The sequence below is a fragment of the Neophocaena asiaeorientalis genome, unplaced genomic scaffold (assembly GCF_003031525.2).
Source record: "Neophocaena asiaeorientalis asiaeorientalis breed wild unplaced genomic scaffold, Neophocaena_asiaeorientalis_V1.1 scaffold7, whole genome shotgun sequence".
NCBI lineage: Eukaryota > Metazoa > Chordata > Mammalia > Artiodactyla > Phocoenidae > Neophocaena > Neophocaena asiaeorientalis.
The window spans coordinates 6452269-6469148 of NW_020185337.1; the positions used below are offsets into that span (position 1 = coordinate 6452269).

The 16880-nt window shown below is 40.6% G+C and overlaps 1 protein-coding gene across 1 annotated transcript in view; it reads left to right on the plus strand.

The window, feature by feature from the left end:
- The window catches only part of RNF150 (ring finger protein 150), a 233005-nt gene that overhangs the window by 170453 nt on the left and 45672 nt on the right, over window positions 1-16880 (plus strand). The gene's annotated exons all lie outside the window — the stretch shown is intronic.

Consider the following 16880-nt stretch of genomic DNA (forward strand, 5'->3'; position numbering starts at 1 on the left):
GTTGATCATTTTAACTGTTTTTACATTTATATTTCAGTGGCATAAAGTATATTCAAATTATTGTGCCACCATGAGGACATTCATCTCCAGACTGAAACTCTGTAGCCATTAAACAATAACTCTCCATTCCCCCAGCCTGGAATTGTGCGTGTGTGTGTGTGTGTGTGTTTTAATTTAGGCTTCATTTTTTATTAACAGAAGAAAATGTCAGTGAAGGAACTTAGTTTTGATTCAAGAATCTAATTTAAGTTAGCTAGCTAAAACTTGATTTTTACATATTCAATTCGAAACCTGATAGTGAATGATAATTCTGTATATATCTGGTATTATTATTATTGCTATTATTACTAATATGATGTTACTCTTACCATTATTATTAGAACTGTTACTATCCTATTACTATTCCTAACATCATTACTACCATCCATTCTTTCCTGGCTTTCTGAAGTAGCCTTCTCACTGATCTCCCTGTTTCTACTCCTGCCCCTTAGTCATTCATTCTGATACGTCTATTTTTAATTATCCAGCTAGATTGGCTGGACTCCGGGTACTTTTTTATGTTTTTTTTTATTTTTTATTTTTGGCGATACGCGGACCTCTCACTGCTGTGGCCTCTCCCGCTGCAGAGCACAGGCTCCGGACGCGCAGGCTCAGCGGCCATGGCTCACGGGCCCAGCCGCTCCGCGGCACGTGGGATCCTCCTGGACCGGGGCACGAACCCGTGTCCCCTGCACCAGCAGGCGGACTCCCAACCACTGCGCCACCAGGGAAGCCCTCCAGGTACTTTTTTAGCGAGCACAAATTTAAACTCATTAAGTGTATCAGAAGTATGACTAAAAAAACTGTTTCTTTATGAAGATTAATTGAAATATACTTCAGTCCTTCTGTTTCTCTAAAATGTGTTTCTGTAACAAGATAGATTCACAGAAAATGAAGAACGTGCACCATTTCCTATTCGCTCCTTACAAGAGAATTGAGCTGCCTGGTGCCATTGCCACTGATTTTATCAGGAATTACTGTAAGAAGGAATCTTAGGAAACTTGCCATTGTGGCTCTCGTTAGGATTTTCTACTCTGATTTCGTCGTGAGGAGCAGGTCACACATGGAATACCTGCATTTCTCCTGAGCAAAGGAATGTTTTTATATTGTGGATACGAAACTGTGCTATTTTGCAGATTTTTGTTTTTCTATGTCTGTTGATAGAAAGCCAACAGCCAAATCTGGAACCCATCCCATAGCCAAAAGGGATTTTTTTAGCTTCATCCCTGACTCTGTTTTATGTCTCTATTCTTAGTTTCCTTTCTTCTTTTGCTTTTATGGCATCTTTTTGGATATCTGCATCTCTTAAGGTCACCGTAAGTCCTTTCTAGAATAAACATTTTCCATGTGTTTAAAACTTTCACAGTATCATTTTTAATTGGTGTATAATATCCCCTAAGTCATAATTTATTTGACTCTTTTTGGACATTTATGTGGTTCCCCCCTTCCATACCCACATACTTTTTTTTGCTATTATGAATACGGCTGTGATAAATTAGCTCTGTGTGTGTAGACCTTAGTTACATTTTGGATCATTTCTTTGTTTCTAAGGCTACAAATTCAAATTGCCTAGTTACTTTCCAGAAAGTAGTACCGAAGGAGTTTTCCAGTCAGTCAGATCTAAGAAGAATATTCCAAGCAAAGATAACTAGTGGTAACCTGGAATTGTCAGAATATAACGCACGTGTCAACATAATGGTAGAGAGGTAGGATCAGATCATTTAGGACTTGAATGCCCAGCTGAGGAGCTGAGGTTATAGCCAAGTCCTGGGAGACCAGTTGACGGGTTCAGCTTGTGCTCTATACACAGCACACTGGCACGTGTGGAACGTGGCTTAAAGGCTTAAAGTGATGTGAATGGAGTCAAGGGGACCAGTTAGGAGACTGTGGCAAAGTCAAGACAAGAAATGCTGGCAGCCTGACTTAGAGTGTTGGCATTGGGCACATAGGGAGAAGGATCTAGTCAGGAGATATTCTGGAGGTAAACCTAGCATGAGTCAGCCATTTGGATTACTTGAAAATAGCTGCCCCTGTCAGGTGGTGACTGATAGATACATCTATATTTGTTTGCAATTAAAACATTCTCATATCTCTCCATTCGGATTCTAAACAATAGAAAAAATCCAGTGGTTAGCACACTGTTATTCAAAAACTGTAACAGAAGAAACAGATTTCAAATGCTGAAACAGATTTTCTTTCTCACTCAAAAAAAAAAAGAAAAAAGAAAAACTTGAAGACCAGCTTTGGCTTATCTTTTTAAAACTTTCTTCTGAGTTATTCATCCCAAAACAATCCCATAACTGGGTCATTTAGTCAGAGTTCCATTTTAGATAGACAATTGTTGGATCCTATGTGTAAATGCTATGCTACCTTTCCTCTTTCTCATCTCTCTGTTTTAGAAATGAGGCTAAATTTCAATTGTATCTGTGTAAGAGATCTCTTTAGTAATTCAGGACATAGAATATATCATACTGTTTCTTTTTTCTTTCTTCTTTGAAACTTGAGTCTACATTTTTACAAAGATCAGAACATGACCAACCGCACTGGTGTTCAAAGAGATGAAATGGAGATTTAACACAATAATATGCCAGACTGAAAAAAGAAAACAGAATAAATAGTTACTGTTAAAGTACAGAACAAATTAATAGAGAAGGACAAATAAAGCTTGTATGTGCAAATCGGGGCAATACATACCCTAATTTGCAAAGGAATTTCTAATGACATTCCAGTTAGAGAGATACTAAAAGGGGTAGGTCTGGAGATTTGGAAAGGGAATTTTTTGAAGGCTGTTGAAAAGTCAAAGCCTAGATTTGGTCTTCTAATTCAATGAATTCAGTGGAGGTCTGTTACATACCACGTATCTACAGTTGACAAGAGGCTTATACGTCGTCTTTGTTCATCTACCCAAATAACCAGCTACTTTCCTTTCTCATTTGATGTGACTGATGTATGTATACTTTTAACATGGACCTACTTACTGACCCCTCAGATCCATTAACAATGGATCCATTAACAATCCATTAACTCCTGTCCGTAAGGACAGGTGACATTTTCCTCTACAAGAGAAGCAGCTCTGGGAGAGATCTAGTAAAAAGGTACATGGCAAACAGAAGAGGGATCCATTTGTAAAGCTTTCTAAACAAACACGAACCCTAAGCCTTCCAGAGTGACTTGCCTGACAAGGACCAGCCTCCTTAAAATCAAATTAGTAGGGCTTCCCTGGTGGCGCAGTGGTTGAGAGTCCGCCTGCCGATGCAGGGGACACGGGTTCATGCCCCGGTCCGGGAGGATCCCACATGCCGCGGAGCGGCTGGGCCCGTGAGCCATGGCCGCTGAGCCTGCGCGTCCGGAGCCTGTGCTCCGCAACGGGAGAGGCCACAACAGTGAGAGGCCCGCGTACCGCAAAAAAAAAAAATCAAATTAGTAAGATTTACGGAGCTAATATAGGCGAGAGCACCGTGCCTACAAGACAAGTGCGTTACCACCAGTGGCTTCCATCAGATGGACCTCTCTCTCTCTGTGTCCCAGAGAGTTTCCTTGTTCCCATTGGATGCTTCCAACCAAACCCACCGGGGCAGTTCATAGCCTCCCCTGCTTCTCCTGAAACTTTGATGTGGGATCCAGGTCTTGGGTCCTTCAATGACAACTGAAGGCAACATCACAGTTGGACTCTGATATTCATCTGTGAACTTAGGGGCTCTCATTCACTCTCCCTACCAGACACAACATGATCATAATAAAGAACATAACATAAAGAAGAATTATAACCTGATGTAGAAATGAATATCATTTTCATATTTGAAAACTTCAAAAATCACGAGTTTTATGGAAAGCCCAATAAAAGACACTAGCCCCTGAAGGTTTCTAACCCCAGGACCCATCTAATTTTAAGATGAGTCAAATGAACTGAATGTCTGTGTGAACAGAAGATTCCAACCTCTTTACGGGTAAAAAAAATTTACAAAACAGTCTAATGTGATCAGGATTCCGACTCTGAGCCTTATAGCTTGCAAAGTGGAAAACAAAGGGATGCTTTCTAGCCAGGCAGAAATGGTCTGTCCTAACTTTACCCTGTTGTGCCTGTTACATATGCTAGATTAGGAACAGATTTTTCTCCAAGTTCCTTTTTTTACAAAAGTGGCGAACACTGGCTGATTTTCATAAGATTTGACTGACTCTTTCATGCCCATGTTACGCAAATTAGATTATCGGTCATTCTTTTCTCTGCCGTTTTATATTTTTTAAATAACTATGAATGTTTCATGGCTAATTGTAAGAAATTTTGAAAATGGTGAAAAGTATAAAGAAGTAAGGAAGAATAATAATCTCACCGCCCAGAAATAATCATTATTAATATTAGTATATTTAATTTTTATGATGTATGTATATATATATAAGCATCCCATGTATGTCGTTAAACATTGTAGAGTTCAGGCCATTAATATAATTTTTATTCTACTTTCTCATCTAATATTAAAAAGTAAGCATTTTCCAGTAACTTTAGAAATTATCTTAAAATATTTTAGTGGTTGCATAATGGTCCGTTATTGGAGTTTCTTTAACTGTCCCCCTTATTGTACAGCATTTAAATTGCATCTAGTTTTCATCATTATAAAATCATGACCTCAATTGTTTGTTTGTTTTTCTGTGTTTATCGCTTAGGATATGTTCCTAAAAGTGAACTTCTGGGTCAAAAGTGCTTTCCAAAGGATCTTGATAAGTTTCGTCTAACTGCTTTCCTGAAAGGTGGTAATGATTTACACCCCATACTAGCAGGATGTGCCTGCATTCGTGTTTTTCTGGAACCAAGAAGTAGTGCCATTTTTAACCATCTTTCTCATCTAGTAGCCAAATACAAAGGTAGCACTTAACTTTAATTCCCATGTCTTTGATTTCTCAGAGATATTATTCTTGACTAACCTAAGCTCTTACATATCGCATCTGTCAACGAAAAATTTTCACAAAGTGAGAGTTGTGAGTTCAGTTTTATTTGGGGCTTAATGAGGACTATAGCCTGGGAGACAGCCTCAGATACCTCTAGGGAACTGTTCCGAAGAAGTGGAAGGGAGAGGTTAGAATATATGTGATTTTGGTGAAGGGGGATACGTGTAATCAAGCACACATTTTGTAAGAAGGTTGCTGCTGGCCACAAGAAGGTGGCTGCTGGCCACGAGTTGCAGATGTCTCCATTAATGATTTTAGTGCTTTTCTATATATGAGAAGATGCAGGGAATTGGGCTCATAAAATCTTCTCCTGAAAATATCTAACTGTCTGAAGGCCTGTTCTGCCAGTTTTTCCCAGAGCACAGAGCGCCTCATTCCTGGTCTCCAGCCCAAACTCCTTTCAGGGTGTGTTGAAAGTCAGCAAGTAGCTAGTGACTTCATTCTTTCAGAACAGATGGCAAGCAACAATTTTTAGTTGGCATATCTACTGTAAGTGTAAATCGTCATCGATGGTAAGATGCTTCCTGATTTCAGAGATGTTAAAATGGGGGAGGAAAATGATATGGCATAGAACTGATATAATGTGGTATTAACTATTTTTAACATTTTGTTTTCATGTTTTGGTGAATAGTGTTTTTTCTCATTTAAATATTTTTGGTTTTTATGATGCTTTTGGATTAATAGAAAAAAGTTATTAAATTTATGAATTTTTATCTTTATTTTTATCTCCTCTTCTTTCATCTTTCTTTACCCCCCCAAAATAATAATAATAAAACAACTGAGCAATTAACTGCATTTTTCAAATTTCTCTGAAATTTATGTTGGTATAGGCATCCCACTCAATAGTCATTATTCACGAAAACTGTTATTTTAAAAACTCATTTTTTCAGGAACATAATTTTACATACTCTGCCAGATTAAAAGTTATATAGTATGGGGCTTCCCTGATGACGCAGTTGTTGAGAGTCCGCCTGCCGATGCAGGGGACACGGCTTCGTGCCCCAGTCCGGGAAGATCACACATGCCGCGGAGCGGCTGGGCCCGTGAGCCATGGCCGCTGAGCCTGCGCGTCCGGAGCCTGTGCTCCGCAGCGGGAGAGGCCACGGCAGTGAGAGGCCTGCGTATCGGAAAAAGAAAAAAAAAAAGTTATATAGTGTGGTGGGAGTTTAAAGACCAGCGATCGATGTACATGAAAGCACAGATAATCTGAAAAAAATATGTTGAACCAAAGAAGCCAGGCAAAAAGAATAGATACTTTATGATTCCATTTATGTGGAATTCAATCACAGGCAAAGCTAATCTTTGGTGACAGAAGTCCTAATGACGGATTCGTGGCAGGGAATGGATATCGTCTGGACAGGAGCAGGAGAGAGCTCTCTGGGGTGATGGAAATAATGTATATCTTCATCTGGGTAGTGTGTATATAAATGTATACCTACTTAGAAATCATCCAGCTTACTTAAGATACAGTATATGTGTTTAAAGTAATGAAAGAAAATTTTACAGTACCAAAGAAACTACATTGTGGACTTAAAGAAAAAAGTTCACTTTGTACATTAGTCAAAATTATATAAAATTTAAGTTCAGAGTTTGTTGATGGTTCATTCTAATCATTTTTCTTTGATTACTTTGGAGTTTTGTGTATGAACTGCCAAAAATTAGCTATCACTCCATCTAGGGGATTAAAGGAAGGAAGCATGAAAGGAGATGTGGCAGCATTGATAAATGTCTGATGTGTTATTTTCTGTTATATTTTCAACAGAGCAAATGCCGCCTTCAGAAAGGTTATTAGAGTTCAGAAAGGTTAAAGGTTATTAGAGTCTTGAACTCTAATAACCTTGTTAAATGTGGCATTCTGACTTCAGATGTCCTGATCCCCATTTATATTCATCAACTAGACACTTGGGACACATGCCAGCCAGCTCTGCTACCCCGGCCAAACAATATAATTAGACCAGGGTCAAGTTTTAAGCACAGAGCTTCCCTCTGCCAGAACCCAAAGGAATGAGACACTCTACAAGAAGACAATTCTGCAATTCCCTCGGAACTTGCATTTCCGAAAGGATCCATTTCTTCCAGTTGCTAAAAAAGAAACTGAGTTCCATAGCAAGAGGATCTGATGCAGCTTCTTCGTTCTTTAAGTTTTGTTGGTTTTTCTTTAATGCTACTTAAACCCAATACTATGGACAAATGGCTGAAATAACTGGCCATTTATCATAGTACTTTGAAAAGCATTCTACTGTTTACAAAGCTCTTTTACATATACTGTCTAATTTGCATCTCACTGTAGCCTATAATAGAGTTAGGGCAGGGACCATTAACACTTCTTTATTTAACTAAAAGAAAACCTTAACTCATAGGGTCATAGGGTCCAAAGCACAGAGAGGTCTCTGACTTCTAGACCAGTACTCTTTCCAAGGTCCTGGTACCACTGCTAGGCTATTGACACCTTAGCGCCACCTTTCCCCTGCCCCATGAGGGTGCTCTGCCATACACTCAACTCTCTGGGGCTCTAGTGTTGGCTAAAAGTCTGCCTCAGAAACCCCTATCTCACTCTAAGCCAACGTCTAAGAACCCCAAGGAGTCCAGATCAACTCTAGCCCAGCTTTAAGGGATTTGCTTTCTCCACAGTGATTCCAATCTTGTTATCCTGGGCCTGAAAGCAGACCAGCCTTTTTCACAGAAGGGCAGTGTTTGTGCTACTGAAGTGAGCCATCATTTACTTTATTGCATTCTTTTATTTTCCCCTTCATCAGGTAAAACTGCTAGCGAAGCAGATGAGCTTGCCAAAACAAAGCAATTGTATTTATAACAACAGCCATGATATGGTTACAACTGGTTCTGTGTGACAGCTCTTTTTTTCCCTTTCCTTTTCCTCTTTCTCCTTTTTTTAAAAATGATGTTTACATAACCTAAATAGGGAGCATCGGGGATAAATGCAGCTTCTCAAAATTGGTCCAAACATTTCAGACCAAACCCAATAGCAGGGCTTCCCTGGTGGTGCAGTGGTTGAGAGTCCGCCTGCCGATGCAGGGGACACGGGTTCGTGCCCCGGTCCGGGAAGATCCCACATGCCGTGGAGCGGCTGGGCCCGTGAGCCGTGGCCACTGAGCCGTCGCGTCCGGAGCCTGTGGTCCGCAACGGGAGAGGCCACAACAGTGAGAGGCCCGCGTACCACCAAAAAAAAAAAAAAAAAACCCAATAGCAGAGGCAGCCCTACAGAGAGGCACTGGGCTGGTTGGGCAGAGTTTCTGGTAGGGAGAGGCTGGTGTCTGCTTAACTGACCTCCCAACGCTACATGACCACTGCATGGCCACCCCTGCAAGGGCCTTCTGTATAGGAGACATAGGAAGATGAGACACCATGGAAGGAAGTAACTGGATGGTGAGAAGTTCATGATCACAAAGAATGAGGGAAAGTCTGGCTCAGGTCCATGTGTTTTTCAAAGTTCTCATTGAATTGACCTGATTTTAGAAGCAAGGGTGGAGTGAAATCCTACTTAAGAAAATCAATGAGGGCACTTTAGATTTCCTTCCTCTGGGTAGGAATGAAGTACATTTCTCCTAAGCAATATTCATGACACTGTCTGGGCTCCACTGACATTCTGTAAGTGTCATCACCAATGCCATTTTGGTCATTCTAACCGAGTAATGCCTGTGCCCAGATCCATAAATCGATATTCTCAAAATGAGATTTGCATGGAAGGAATGGCCCAGTGTGATGTCTATCAGACAGTCTGGGCAGAGCATGGGCTCACTAACCCCATAATGTCCTCATTAGGTCCCCAGGAGAAAGCAGAATTCTTTCATAATTTAGAGTCCATAAAAGTTAAGGAAAGTGCTTCCAGAGTAACCTCTACCATAGAAAACTCACTTGCAAGGAACAGGAGCTAAATTACTGTTAATTAAATAATGACACTTTAGCTTCTTATTTGCCAGGTAATTTTTTTTTCCTTAACAACCTAAATTTATTCTCACTTTGAAGACATAAATCTAAAGTGAAATCTTTTTTTTTAACTGGATCAAAAGAGTTATGCATTTCAAAATTGATTCCACTCTGCCATATTGCCTAACCAGATCAATTTACATTCCCACCAAAAGTATATGAGACTGTTTACACCATTGCCAACATGAGCAATTATCGAATTTAAAAATAAATGCCAGTTATGAAAAAGAGTGATGTTCTGTAATTTCCATTTTTCTGATTTTAGTTAGTAAATATTTTTACAAGTGTTTTGACACATTTATCCAAAGTCTTGAAATGAGTTTGGGCAAAAAAATTAGCAAGAAATATTTTTTACCAACAGTATAATTGTCTATTATTGAAAATGTATTAGACAAAATAATTTTTAAGTTGTCTGGACTTAAGATCAACAATCAATGGTTATCAATTCATTGGAATGACATTAGCTAAGCAGTAACAAACCTTTGTCCCTTTCTTTCTTTTTCTTTTTCCCTTTGTACCCCCTTCACCCATTTCTCCCACTCCTCATCCCACACCTCTGGCAACCACCAATCTGTTCTCTGTATCTATGAGCTCATGTATGTTTGTTTCTTCATTTTTAGATTTCACATATAAGAGAGATCATATGGCATTTGTCTTTCCCTGTCTGACTTATCCACTTAACATAATGTCCTCAAGATCCATTCATGTTGTCACAAATGGCAAGATTTCATCCTTTTTTATGGCTGAATAATATTTCATTGTGTATGTATATACCACAATTTCTTTATCCATACTGTTCTAATTACTATAGCTTTGTAATATCATATGAAATCAGGGCATGTGATGCCTCCAGCCTTGTTCTTCTTTCTCAAGGTTTCTTTGGCTATTTGGGAGGGGAGGGTTGGTGGTTTCATACAAATTTTAGGATTATTTGTTCCATTTCTTTGAAAAATGCCATTGGAATTTTGATAGGGATTGCATTGAATCTGTAAATTGCTCTGGGTAGTATGGACATTTGAACAATTCTGATTCTTCCAATCCATGAGCATGGACTATCTCTCCATTTATTTGTGCCTTCTTCAGTTTCTTTCAGTAATGTTTTATAGTTTTCAATATGCAGTCTTTCACCTCCTTGGTTAAATTTATTCCTAGGTATCTTATTCTCTTTAATGCAGTGGTAAATGGGATCGTTTTCTTAATTTCTCTAATAGTTTGTTATTCATGTATAGAAATGCAACAGATTTTTCAGTATTGATTTTGTATCCTGCAACTTTACTGAATTCATGTATTCTAACAGTTGTTTGAAGGAGTCTTTAGGGTTTTCTATATATAATATGTCATCTGCAAATAGTGACAGTTTTACTTCTTCCTTTCCAATTTGGAGGCCTTTTATTTCTTTTTTTGTCTAAGTGCTCTGGTTAGTACTTCCAATACTATGTTGAATAAAAGTGGCTAAAGTGGACATCCTTTCAGCTTTTCAGCATTGAATATGATATTAGCTATGAGTTTGTCATATCTGGCCTTCATTATGTTGAGATACTTTACCCCCATTCCTGCTTTGTTGAGAGTTTTTATCATAAATTGAATTTTGTCAAATGCTTTTTCTGCATCTATTGACACAATTATTTGACTTTTATCCTTCATTTTGTTAATATGGTGTAATTGTGGATGTTGAGACATACTTGCATCCCTGGAATAAATCCCACTTAACCATGATGTGTGATCTCTATAATGTATCGTTGAATTCACTTTGCTAATATTTTGTTGAGGATTTTTGCACCTATGTTTATCAGGGATACTGGCCAGTATTTTCTTTTCTTGTGAGGTCCTTGTCTAGTTTGGGTATGAGGGTAATGCTGGCCTTATAAAATGAGTTTGGAAGAGTTCCCTCCACTTTTATCTTTTGGAAGAATTTGAGAAGAATTGGTATTAATTCTTCTTTGAGTGTTTGGTAGAATGCACCAGTGAAGGTATCTGGTCCTGAACTTTTACTTGTCGAAGGTTTTTGATTATTGATTCAATCTCCTTACTAGTAATTGGTCTGTTCAGATTTTCCATTTCATCATGACTTAGTCTTGGTAGATTGTATGTTTCTAAAAATTTATCCATTTCTTCTAGGTTGTCCAACTTGTTGGCATATAATTGTTTATAATAGTCTCTTATGGTCCTTTGTACTTCTGTGGTTATCAATGATAACATCTCCTCTTGCATTTCTGATTTCATTTATTTGGGTCCTCTCTCTTTTTTTTCTTTGTGAGTCTAGCTAAGGACTTGTAAATTTAGTTTATCTTTTCAAAGAACCAGCTCTTAGTTTCATTCATCTTCTCTGTTGTCTTTTTAGCATCTATTTCATTTATTTCTGCTCTAATCTTGTTATTTCTCTCCTTCTACTAACTTTGGGCTCCATTTGTTCTTCTTTGTGTCCTTTGTCCTTTACCTGTGATAAAAACCCTCTGTTATATTATCACAGACTATTACTTCAGAGGGTTGTCAGTTGAAAGACATTGTCATAAAAAATAGAAGGGAAAACTAAGCCACAGGTAACTTAGATTACTTCCCAAAGATCACAGAACTAAGGAGGGGTCTTCAAACCCTGAAAGCAGAGCACATACTTAGCTGCTGCAACGTATGTGAGAAAACAAAATAGGAAGAAAAAGAAAAGAAACAGACTCTCCTTGGCAGTTTGGAGAAAAGAGGTGGGATGTTCAGGGAAGAGAAGGGACATCTGAGCTGTGACTTGAATTATGAGCAAGATTTGCCACACCAAAAAAAAATTTTTTTAATTGAGAAGGACACTCCAGAGTTATGGTGAGAATGTGAAGTAAACATGGGGGTGGAGCAGAAGATGTGACAAGGACCAGATTGGGTGAGCCTTCTTTGTGTGCTGTGACTTTGTGTTGTAGGCAGTGGGAAGCAGCTGAAGCATTTCACATGTGGGGAGTGATATCATATTTGTATTTTAGAAAGGTAAGGCAGGGGGCTTCCCTGGTGGCGCTGTGGTTGAGAGTCCGCCTGCCGATGCAGGGGACGCAGGTTCGAGCCCCGGTCCAGGAAGATCCCACATGCCATGGAGCAACTAAGCCCATGCGCCACAGCTACTGAGCCTGCGCTCTAGAGCCCGTGAGCCGCAACGAAGACCCAATGCAGCCATAAATAAATAAATAAATAAACAAATAAACAAAGTTACCACGACTCCCCCTGTCTTGCTCATGACAGTTCAGTGTGGGAAGGAAGGGCGTGGAGCGTAGATTTGGGTACAAGCACTGACAGTAGGACTGGGTTTGAGTCCCAGCTCTGCAGTTTACTAGCTCTTTGCATAATTTAATTTACTTTATCCAGCTTCAGCTTCCTCCTCCATAAAATGGGAATAATAATTTCTACCTCCTAGGGCTGTCGTGAATGAATAATGTATGTAACGTGCTTGGTACATAGCAGGCATTTGATAACCAGTAGATATTGTTTATTCATTAAATGCTGTTTATTAATTAAACACTGACTCTTAAATCATTGACAGCTTTGCAAATAAGATTCAGAAGCTCTGAAGAAACATTTTGACTCCCCATAGAAGCACTGGATAGATCTTATCTAAACGTGTCGCGTAGGAGAATGGGATTCTTTGGTCCCTGAGTGACTCATGTTCTTTGAGCACTATTTCATCGAGGGGAGTGAAACAGCTTGCACTGGTGCCAAAAGGAAAGCCCCAGGATCCTAATCTCCATGGGAGGGTAGCAGGGTCTAAGAAAGCCTGCAAAAGTAAATGAGATAGAAAGGCCAGAACAGTCCCCTTCTGCCTCCCAGTGGGGAAAACCTGTCATCTAATTGAGGGGGGAGTCACACATATAGGTGAAAGGACAATAGAAAGCAAGAATGATATCGCTTATATGTGGAATCTAAAAAATAGGTACCAATGAACTTATTTACAAAACAGAAGTAGAGTCACAGATGTAGAAAACAAACTTTTGTTTACCAAGGGGAAGGAGGAAAGGGATAAATTGGGAGAGTGGGATTGACATATACACACTACTATATATAAAATAGATAACTAATAAGGTCCTACTGTATAGCACAGGGAACTCTACTCAATACTCTGTGATGACCTATGTGGGAAAAGAGTCTAAAAAAAGAATGGATATATGTATAAATGATTCACTTTGCTGTACACCTGAAACTAACACAACGTTGTAAATCAACTATACTTCAATTTAAAAAATTTTTAATTTAAAAATAAATAAATAAGAATCCAAAGATGTGGAAACAAGTTTAACAGGAGTTTGTCATTCCTGCCCCCAGATGGGAAATTATTATATTGTTCATAACCATCTCAGCATTATGGTGCAGTTGTTGGCATCATCTTTTGTCAGGGGTTTGAAGAACTCTTTGTAAAAAGTATGCTTCCCGGGCTTCCCTGGTGGCACAGTAGTTGAGAGTCCGCCTGCCGATGCAGGGGACACGGATTCATGCTCCGGTCTGGGAAGATCCCACATGCCGCGGAGCGGCTGGGCCCGTGAGCCATGGCCACTGAGCCTGCGCGTCTGGAGCCTGTGCTCTGCAACGGGAGAGGCCACAGCAGTGAGAGACCCGCGTACTGCATAAAAAAAAAAAAGGGTATGCTTCCCTTTGGTGAATAAGAAAGGAGAAGAGTTTTGGTCAACCCTCGGTTGTATTTCCAGCTTGTCAGGATCGTTAGGAGATAGACTGTCACATCCCGTTGTTCCTCTGTATGTAGTTTCTCATGCAGCCTTTGTTAAAATGTGGGAAGGGACAGTGCCCTGCTGCGAATCGTACAAATAGAATGAGTGAGATAGACATTGCCCTAGAGATGTTGAACTGTTGGTGCATTTCACTAAACTCCAGATTCTTTCCCTGTTCCTTTATTTATTTAGTCTAGTGACTTTTATTTTTCTTTCCATATGGGAGGGAAAAAATTGTTTACAATCCCAATTATAAGGAAGTAGTCTTCCTATTTGGTCAACACAAGAAATATGGTATTAGGAATAATTGAATGTTAGTTGATAGCTAACATGATCACCCTGTGTATCATTTTAGCACTGTTTTTGTTGTCCTTAGTTCTCCCTTTGATTTTTGTTTTTAATTTACAGTTACTTGCTTTCAGCATTAGAAAGTTTAGAGTAGAAATCAGAGTGATAACCTAATGTCTAAAAGTAAGATATAATAGTGGTATTAATAAGATGAGTGATAGCTTACAATTAAGGATGATCAGGACTTATAGTTTCAGCTTCATGGACAGTATTTATTCCCTCTCTCTCATACACACACACACACACACACACACACAGACTCAATCACTGGCAAACTCCATACCTATAAGACAAAATTTCACAGATGAGGAATGAAGTCTTGGAGAGCTAATCCTTGCCTAAGACCCCACAGCCAGAAAACGATGGATCCAGAAGGGTGGCTCTTCAATGGCCTTTTCTGTTGTAGTTCCCAGGGAACCACTGAAGCACTGTGATTCCACCTTGAAGGAAAGGACCTTGTCTTATTCATCTTGGTGCCCAGCCCCTCGTGAAGAACAGAATGGAACAAGGGGGTGACGTAACTAGCACTTTTCTGGGGGAAGATAAATCTGGCAAGGATGAGTGGGATGAAAAGAACAGGGAAAGATTGGCGGCATGGAGGGCAGTTTAGACGTTAGTACAACAATACAGAAAAAGAGTTAATGAGATCACGTATGAGGGAGCGGCGTGGCAAAAAGAAAATAGGCAATGAAGGTACAAGAGATTTAGGAAGAATGAGTCCGTGGGACTTGATAGCCACGTGCAGGCAGTGAGGAGTGCCAGGCCTTTTGAGAAATATCCATCCATGTAGCAAATATTTCTGGAGCATCCTCTGTGTGCCAAGATCTAGTCTAGTTGCTGGGGATCTAACAGTGAATTAGGTAAATGAAGATTTTGCTCTCATAGAGCTTATATTCTCGTTGGAGGATGTACCAGTCAGTTCTCCAGACAGCCACTGTATCCCACTATATATTCTTAAGGAATTAGCTTATGTGATGATAGGGGCTGGCAAGCCTGAAATCTGTAGGGCAGGTCTACAGGCTGGAAACGCTGAGCAGGGGCTGATGCTGCCATCTTGAGGCGGAGTTTTTTCTTCCTCAGGGAAACCAGTTTTGCTGTTAAGGCTCTTCAACTGATTGGGTCAGGCCCACCCAGATGATTTAGAATAATCTCCTTTATTTAACGTCAACAGACTGTAGATATGAATCACATCTGCAGACTACCCTAAATTAGTGTTCGATTGAAGAACTGGTACTATAGTCTAGCCAAGTGGCCACATGAAACTAACCATCACAGAGGAGACGTAAGAATGACCGGTGCAGACAGAGAAGTCACTCAGGGGATAAGAGTAGGTACCAGCTTCTGTGTGTGGGAGACTCAGGGACGCCTCCGCAGGAATAGATGTATCTTCATCTTACACATGAGGCAGAGGAGACGTGGGAATGTTAAGTGACTGATTTAGGCTAAAACAGCTAATGATTGGCCCTGCTGTCTTTCTGACTCCCAGTACATGTGCAGGAAACACAACAGAGCCTGCCTCCCAGGAATGGTCGAAGGGACCTGAATGTCTGACTTACTTTTCCCCAGAAGGAACAGCAGTGAGTGAGAAAATTTAGATTAGGCACCTGTTTTCTGAACGTAGAGCCTGAACACAGGGAGGTCGATTATTGCTTGGGGGTAGGGGTGCAGGGGGACACTTGACCCCGCAACAGCCCCTCCCTCCTGCAGCTGCATTGGGACTGACCTTCTTCCTGCGCCCAGGTCAGGGCTTTTGTACAAGCCAGTCATTCTGCCTAGAGGACTCTTCTTCCTCTCCTCCCCTTCTGTGGATAATGTCTGTGTAGCCCTCTGGGGTCTGAGCTTCGGCACATTGTCAGGGAAACTTTCTCTGTGTACCCAAACTAGGATGCATCTCCCAGTCACAAGCCCCCTACCAACTCCATGTTCTGCTGATGTGTCCTTAGCGCTGTTGTCGTGAAGTAGTTTATTTCTGTTTTATTAGTGTCTGCCTCTCCGATTATACTCCCAAAGAGAAGGAGCCAGATCCCTATCGTGCTGATTCCCAGTGAGGAGCACAGTTCTTGGCAGGTATTCCTTGTCGCGTGGATGCATGGCTAAAGGAATGAATGGATGTGATATATTTACTTGTAAGCGGTAAATCTGTAAGGCATTCGAAATAATGACCTGGAAACACACGACACATCCAGGTTGCTCCTCTCCGTCTCCTAATCCCCAATGCAATCGTGTCCTGTACACAGCTAATGCTATCCTTGGGACATGGGTTCTTCTCCATGTCAGTTTCAGAAGTGGCACTTCTTGAGCTCTTCTCTGATTTGAGGGGTCCTTTGTATGCATCGGAGCCTCAAGCCTTCTAATGCAAAGACAGCTGGTAGAACTGTTAGCACAATAAAAGATGAGAGTCAGGGAAGAGAGTGCAAGCGTTCCGGGAATAGTGCAGCATGGATAGCGTGTCCTAAGGATGCCCTCATACTTGACAGATGGTTCTCTCTCTTCTTGCCCCAGGCAGGAAATTCTGACTGCTTCTGCCCGTGGTCTGGAGTCGTGTGCGTGAGAAGACAAGCTTCTGATTCGAGCAGCCCCTGAGATCTCTGAGTGGGCTCTTGTGAGCCACGTTGAGAGGAAGTGTAGTCAGGACTCCCCACCCCCGCACCTACTAAATGCCCCCCTTATCCTGTCACTCAGAGGAAGGCTCCGGAGGGCTGGCGCGTGAGGCTGGCGATGGAGTTGAGCGCATCAGCTGTACAAACAGTAAAGCTTACGGTACCTGTCCCTCTGGCTTCTGATGTGAGAGCCACCAGCCATAGCAACTTAAAACATCACTTGTGCTGTGAAATGATTGCCGGAGCTCTTCTGCCCTTTTGTGTGAGACCCCGAATATCTACAGAAATGAGGCTTTATTTTGCAGTTTGCTTC